Source organism: Psittacula echo, assembly GCF_963264785.1.
Source record: "Psittacula echo genome assembly, chromosome: 19".
In the NCBI taxonomy this organism is placed as follows: Eukaryota; Metazoa; Chordata; class Aves; order Psittaciformes; family Psittacidae; genus Psittacula; species Psittacula echo.
Window position 1 is genome coordinate 3,231,224 of NC_137755.1, and position 8,236 is coordinate 3,239,459.

Genomic DNA, 8,236 nt, shown 5'->3' on the forward strand with positions numbered 1-8,236 from the left:
TGAGCAGCCATGCACTGCTTGCTTTACCCTGGAAATGGTTTCCATTGTAGATCATGACAGACCACGTCTGTCTTTGCTGCTTTACAGTTCTTTTCCTTTTTCCACTTGAGAAGTTGCTGTCTTCAAAGAAAGGTCAGTTTTCATCACTTCCTACTTGTCTGACCCACAGACTTTGTATCAATAGAGGTCCCTTTTTGTATGTAAGCACAATAAACCATCCTGCAGCAACTTCTCTGTGCTATGTACTCACATGGCAGGAATGAAAGGGAATGAAATCAGCTTTCTGGCTGCTCCAGCTCTGGGATGGCTGCTCTGTGCCTGGAGCAGAAGAGCTCTTGGGGAGCCTGGCATGGGATGGCATGGGGGGGCTGCAGAGCTCTCAGGGTGTCCTGGGCAGGAGAGCAGGGGACACAGGGGTCCCTGCAGGGGACTCCCCTGCAATGGCCCAGGCTGGGGCTGCCGGGCTGGGAGCAGCCCATGGGAAAGGTCTGGGTGGGCAGGAGCTGGACAGGAGGCAGCGTGTGCCCTGGCAGCAAGGGAGGACAGCAGCATGGCGGGCTGTAGGACCAGGAGCACGGCAGGAGAACAAGGGAAGGGATGCTCTGGAATACTCCATCCAGGTTTCAGATCCCCAATTCAGGAACACCATTGGTAAGCAGGAGTGGGTTTAGCAACGGGCTCTCAGGACAGGCAGGGACTGGAGCACGGTGCCTGTGGGGAGGGGCTGGGGGAGCTGGGCTTGTCCATCCCGGAGAAGGGAAGGCTGATGGGGACCTGAGATCTTGGGAAGGGAAGGCTGTTGGGGACTGGCTGCCTGTACCGGCAAGGAGGGCATGGAGAATACAGAGCCAGGCTCCTGACAATGGTGCCTGGTGGGAGGACAAAAGGCAATAGGGGATAGCGACAGAGGAGAGGTTGAGCCAGGACATAAGGAAACCTTGTTCCCATAGGCTCAGGCAAGTGCTGCATCAGGTCACCCAGAGAGGCTGTGCAGTCTCTGGCTTTGGGGTTTTCCAACTCAGACTGAATCATGCCTTGAACAATTTGCTCTGACCCTGTTCCTGATGGGTTGGACTTGAGAACTCCTGGGGTCCTTTCCAACCTCTGCTCTCTTATGATCCAACAATGATGGGTTTATGAAGAGTCACAAAATGCTCCAAGGGCTGGAGCACATCTCTGATGAAGACAGGCTGAGAGAGCTGGGAGTGTTCAGCCTGGAGCAGAGAAGGCTCCAGGGAGGCCTTACTAAGCCCATACCTAAACAGGGCCTACAAGAAAACTGGAGAGGGTTTTTTTAAGATCTTACAATGACAGGCTTATGAAGGGCTACAAAAAGATGCTCCGAGGGCTGGAGCTTGTGTCCAGACAACTTCACCTGCAGATGAAGACAGGCTGAGAGAGCTGGGGATGTTCAGCCTGGAGAAGACAAGGTTCCAGGGATACATCTTAGCAAGCTGCCCATTTCTAAACACGGCCTACAAGAAATCTGGACAGGGGCTTTTTACAAGTGTGTGCAATGACAGGAGAAGGGGAGATGGCTTTGAGCTGAAAGAGGGGGATTTAGATCAGACATTAGGAAGGAATTCTTCCCTGTGACAGTGGTGGGACACTGGCACAGGGTGCCCAGAGAAGCTGTGGCTGCCCCGTCCCCGGCAATGTTCAAGGCAAGGTTGGACACAGGGGCTTGGAGCAACCTGCTCTAGTGGACCACCATAAAACACCTCCATAACACCCAGAAACACCTGTGAAACACCTCAAAAATAACCCCAAACCACTCCTACAACTGCCGAAGGACACCTTGAAACATCCCCAGAGCCCCCAAAACACCATTGGCATCCTCCAAACCATTCAGGTCCTTGTCTTCCCCCTGCTGTGATGCCGTGGCATAAATCAAACCCTAGACACAAAATCCCTGTTCTTGACCCTAATTTTAACCCTCACTGATTTTTATAATGTTATAATATTGTAATAGAATGTAAGTAAATTATCTATTATAATAATAGAAATGCTTGTCTGTCTATATTACTATTATAAATTATACACTAATATAAATGCTTTTCAGTCCAGTGGGCCCATGACACCTCAGGTCATAGAAACTGGCCTGAAGGGATGCGTTGCTGCTTGGGTTGGGCTGGGTGTCGCTCAGAACATGCTGAACAATTGCATTGGGCATCACTGTCGCTATAGGTCCTTTCTTTCCCCTTTTGGTTCTGTATCTCTCCCCTTGTTGTTTCCATTCTTATTAATAACAATAACACTAATATTACATTGTGCTTGATTTCAGTTCCTGACCTGTTCTCATCTCCACCTGTGGGTTTCACACTGTTCCCATTCTCCTCCCCATCCCACCCAGGTGCTGAGCGAGCGGCTGCTGGTGCTGAGTTCCCGGCTGGGTTTCAACACTGCCCCTGTCCTGGCCCCTTTGCTGTGGCAGCAGGGGCTGGACGTTTGCACTCTTGGAGCTGGGCTCTTTGTATGGGCACGCAGCTGGAAGCAGCATTCCTTGGCTTAGGAAGCGCAGCTCCCGAGTGTTGCTGGGGCTGGGGCAGTGCTTGCCAAGGGCAGGGGAGGCCCAGCAACAGCTCCTGTCCTGGCCCTGTTGCTGGGGGAGCAGAGGGGCTCCCGCGGGCATTGCCGCAGTCAGGATTGCGCAGGTGTGCCCAGAGCCCACCAGCTCCTTCCCACCTTGCGCATTGCCCGCTGGGCTTCTGGGCTGTGCCTGCGCCTGCCAGGGCCTTTGTCACCTTCCCGAATGCATTGGCAGAGCCCAGCAGAGCACTGGAGCCTTGCGCAATGCCCGGCGCTGGCCTGGCCTTTCCCAGAGCCCAGCGGCACCCCTCCTGCCTTCCGCAATGCCCGGGGGGCTTGCGCGGGCCTTGCCGGAGCCAGGCAGGTCCCCTTGTGCTGAGCTCCCAGTGACAGCACCAGCAGCTGCGCTGCCCAGGGGCTGCTCCTGCCCTGACACCTTCTCAGCACCTCTGACACCAGCAGCTCCTGCACACAGAAGGCTCCTGCTTCGCCCCCAGCACCTCTGCAGGCAGAGCTCAGCTCCAAGCACAGGAACAAGCCCAGCGCCTCCTCCTCACCCAGCCCCTGCTCCTACAGCTGGGATGGCACCAGCACATCTCCTGACAGCTTCTCCTCCCTTTAGAGCACGCACCCACCATGTGTTTCAAGGCAACACTAAAACAGGATTGCAAAGTCAAAGAACATGTACCTGGATGCGCAGGGCAGGCACGGGAGATGCAGCCTCCCGAGGGAGGGGTCTCCTCTGCACTGGTTCCTGCAGGGCTCTGGCTCCTTCAATAGCCCACGCTCAGCGTGGGGGCCCCGTCACAATGGGCGTCTCCACAGCGACCACCACGGCTTTGTGATGGCGGCAGCATCGTGCCCATGGCACTGGGCACCCAGGGGTGCTCCGGGAGTCCTTGCGGGGGGACCAGCCTCTGCCCAGTCAGCTCGGGGAGGTCCCTCATGGGCTGCTCCTCCTCAGTGCCTTTGGTGTGGAGGTGGAGCCTGCGAGGGGTCACAGCTCAACCTGGGCAATGGAACAGGGCGTTACAGCCACCGACAAGAAGTGAAGAGTGACCGACATTGGCACAGCAGAAAATCATGGAATCCCAGACAGGGCTGGACTGGAAGGGAACTTAAAGCTCCTCCAATCCACTGCCATTGGTAGGGACATCTTCCACTAGAACAGTTTACTCCAACCTCTGTCCAACCTGGTCTTGAACACTGCCAGAGTTGGAAGTCACTGATTAATTACCATTGGTCATTAACAAGGCCCTCCTCACGATGCCAGCAGGGTCCTGCGCTCTGCCCCTGCAGGGCTGCTGCAGGGTTACCAGAACCCGCCAGCGCCATTGCCCCCTGCCGCAATCCCTGCCAGGCTTCTGCAGGCCTTGCCAGAGCCCTCCCGGGGTTTGCCACCTCCTGCAATGCCCGCTCGGCTCCCACTGCCTTTACCAGTGCTCCGGGCCCCTGCAACACCTTCAGGAGCCCGCCAGGCATTGAGGAAGGTGGCAGGGTCTGGTGGGATCTGGCACAACCTGTGCAGGCTTGACGGCGTTCTGCAAGACCGCACGGACCCTGGTGTGCCCATGGAACCTGGATGTGCGTTCTAGACAGAGGCTGCAGCCTTGGGGGCCTCCAGCAATGCCCGCAGCAGCACATCGGGGCTGCTGGAAGGGGGCAAAGGTCCTTGTGGGCTCTGGCAATGCCCATGGAAGTGCTTCCACCAGCACGCTTGGAAGGACTCCCAACATTCCAGAATGTGGCAGGGCCCTGGCAGTCTGCACCAACCCTGCAGAATCTCCTCAAGCATTCCGGATGGAGGCAGAGGCTTCAGCAGGCTCTGGCAAGGCTGAGGAATAACACCAGGCATTCCAGAATGCAGCAGGTGCTCTGGAACTGTGCTAAAGCCCTCAGGAGCCTGTCTGACATTGTGGAAGGTGGCAAAAGCCGTGATGGACCTTGGAAGCCCTCCGCATTGTTGCACCCTGTTGCTTTGCATGGCCAGGGAATGCTGAACAGGGAATGCAGTTCCATAGCAACCTGCTCATTAACCTGGAGGATTCCTCAGGTGCTGACAAAAGACCTTTTCTGTTGCCCCTCCCTGAGCAAGTAGTTTGTAACTGTGAGCACAATGTCCCTCTTACTGACTCCTCTAACCCTCAGTGACAAAAGCCAACCCCACCTGTTCCCTGTCACATTGAGGACCTCCAGAAATCCAAGCTTCCCCTTCATGCAGGGGGCATCAACCCTCCTCATCCTTCTTTTCTCCATGTTACACCTCCTGAGGTTCCAGCCATCAAAGACACATGAGATTATCTGTACTATTCTCCCCTTACAGCGCTGGATCTAAGGAGCAGCTATGGCAAGGGGATTGGACTAGATGATCTTTTGAGGTCCCTTCCAATTCCTGATGTTCTGTGATTCTGTGTGATTTTAAATGATGCCTCACAGAGTCCAGTGCCTTCCTCCTGGGACAGGAACAGACCAGCAGGTCCTGGTGAAAAACCTTTTCTCTGCAACTTGGATGCAACCTCTTCGGTCCCAAGGACTGGTAAGGGTGTAGTTTGCAAAGTAACCCCTGGCTTGATCCCCATCCAGTGCTGGTTGTTCCCCTTTTCCATCCAGAGCCTTAAAGTCCTGGGAAACCTGGCTGGTGGTAACTGAGGCAAAGAGGAGATAGGCGACCTGAGATCTACCTCTGTGTACTCTCACTTTATTTAGTGGTGGTCCTGTGTTATCTTGTTCCTTCTTTAACTGTTCCTGAAGTAGCTGCAGCTCATCCTGGTGCCCTTGAATTCCTGTTTGACTGAGATTTGCTATGACCCATGGCTGTGCACGGAGGATGCTGTCTCTGAAGGCCACATGTACCCAACCACAAAGTTAAAATGCTTGGGTTGTTCCTCAGTTAAATCATCAAGGGAGTGAGTAAAGACACTGCAGTGATGTACTTTGTGTTCCCTCAATGCCTGCAGCTAAGGGGTGTCAGAAAGGACAGACCTTGCTTCGCTAATAGAAACTGATGGCTGATGCCTGTGAGTGCTACAAGAATATTCTCAACGATATTGTCTTGTCTCTCTCAGCCTGCACGTATCTTCGACCTGTCTCTATTACCTGTATGTAACATTGACCAACCCTGTAATGCCAAATGTCCCAGAGATTTGCATGCAGACACCTCACTCTTGGCCCCCATCGATTGTAATGCTGAGACAAAGAGCTGTCATGTAGGTACCTTTTAAATAAAGACCTGACCAGAGGCAGGAGGAATCCCACCTCCTATAGGTTTATGGTGTGCATGGGAGGGAGCTGAGTTCCCTTTCAACCCCAGGCCTACAGTCTCAGGAGGAGATGCCTCAACTAACTATGGTGAATCCATTCCATCAGCAAGGCTAAAGGAGATCTCAGCCTGTCCTGTCCTGGCTGTCCAAATGATGGGACAAGAAACAGGCTGCCCACAGAAGTGGTTCTGTCACCATCCCTGGCGGTCTTTAAAAGACGTGGAGATGTGGCACCTGTTGAGATGGGTGGACTTGACAGTGTTTGGTTAGTGGTTAGAGTCGACCTTAAGGGTCTTTTTGAAATTTATGATTCTGTAATTGTGAGAAACTTTATTTACACCAAACTCCATCTCTCAGCAGAGCAATGACACTGCAGGCAGGCAGTGTGTCTGCCAGCTGAGGGAGGGAACATCAGTGCTTGCTTCAGACTGTTTCCCATGGGGTTCCCCTGGAGCCCCAGGGAGCCCTGGAGGGAGCCCAGCGGGACAGAGGCAGAGCCACCTTGGGCTGGGCCTCTGCTGCTGAGCTGGGCATGGCTCCTGGGATGCAGACAGATGCTGACAAGCGGGCAGTGCTGCAGAGAGACAGCTCTGGCCAGGAGCAGGGCTGGGGCAGTGCCTGCAGGCACCCAGGGGAGACCTGCGAGCCTCAGAGAGCTTAAAGGCACTTGGCAGTGGAGGATGCTGAGAGCTCCCTGCAGGAGAATCCTTCCCAGCCCTATGCATGGTAAGGCTCTGGGTGCAGGGCAATGCGGCCGCAGTTCCTGGAGGGATCTGCTCAAGCTACTGCCTCGGACAGGCCATGGGATCTGTCAGGAGGACTCTCTTGGTTTCTCTGTGTAGATAAGGAGCAGGATGTGCTGCAGAGCAGGGCTTCTCTCTGCACCATGCGAGGGACAGGACAAGGCAGGTCCCTTGTCCCGGGGCTGGCTGCAGGCTGTGAATGTGGGTGTGCAGGCAGGGGTGCCCAGCGCTGTCCTTGCGAGCAGGGTGCCTGCAGCCAAGGGGCTGTGTGCAGGGGCAGGGACTCTGCTGCCTGCCAGGGTCAGCACTCAGCCTGCCCGGGAGCTCCCCACGGCGCTGGGGGAGAGGCGCTGGGGGAAAGGAACAACACCTGGCAGGGAAGCAAAAGTGTTCTTGTGCACTGGAGAGGGTGCTGTGTGGGTCAGGGCAGCTCAGAGCTCCACATCACTCTGAGCACGTTTGCAGAGGTTCCTGCTGAAAGACACTGAGGCAGCATTTGCCTTCAAAGGAAGGATTCTGAGCTCTGATGTTTTCCACTCTTGGTGGGCAGGTTGGGCAGTGGGAGCTGGGAAAAAAAAAAAAGAGCGGGAAAAAAATTTTCCAAGTTTTTTTTTTGCCCCGCGGGGTCAAAGGTCAAAGGTCGAAGGTCAAAGGTTGGGTTAGGGTTTAGGGTTAGGGTTAGGGTTAGGGTTAGGGGTTAGGGTTAGGGGTTAGGGGTTAGGGTTAGGGTTAAGGGTTAAGGGTTAGGGTTAGGGTTATGGTTAGGGTTAGGGTTAGGGTTAGGGTTAGGGTTAGGGTTGGGGTTAGGGTTAGGGTTAGGGTTACGGTTAGGGTTAGGGTTAGGGTTAGGGTTTTATGGGGTTAGGGTTTTAGGGTTTTAGGGTTTTAGGGTTTTAGGGTTTCAGGGGTTAGGGGTTAGGGGTTAGGATTAGGGGTTAGGGTTAGTGTTAGGGTTAGGGGTTAGGGTTAGGGGTTAGGGTTAGGGTTAGGGTTAGAGTTAGGGTTAGGTTATATTTGTCTCTATTCCTAAAGTCACCATTGTAGCGTTTAGTTATAAAGTACCTAAGATACAAACCAACACAACTGCAGTATTCAGCGTATGAAGCTTCTCTATTGATTTATGATTTCTAAACACAATCACCTACTGGAACAGTACCTAAAATACAGAACAGCAAAGTTACAAAATTTTAACATATGTACAAAGGCTTTCTTTGCAAACTACAAAATTTTCAAATATAATCACTGCTAGAACGGTTTCAGAAATTTTCACCCTCCTGTAAATCTGTCACTGGGAGCTCAGCACAAGGGGACAGTCAAGGCCCACGCAAGCCCACTGGGCATTGCGGAAGGCAGGAGGGGTGCTGGCAGGTTCTAGTGATCCCTGTGCCAGGCATTCCAGAAGTCACAGAAATTTCTAAACTGAAAAGTAAGAAAAAAAAATTCAAAATAACTTTTATCCGTTGCCCTTTGCAATCTTCCTGCACTCGGAATCCTAAAATGTGCTGTGCAATCTGCAAGGCTTGACAAATCCCAAAGGTTTTCATGAGCCCCATGGTGTATTTGGATTGAGTCCGTGAACCTCAGGTGCTGAGAGGAGACTGAGGACTGAGGAAAGGTGAGACTGACTGGTCTGTAATTCCCTGGCTCATCCATTTTCCCCTTCTTGAAAAATGGGGTCATATTTCCCTTTCTCCAGTCATCAGG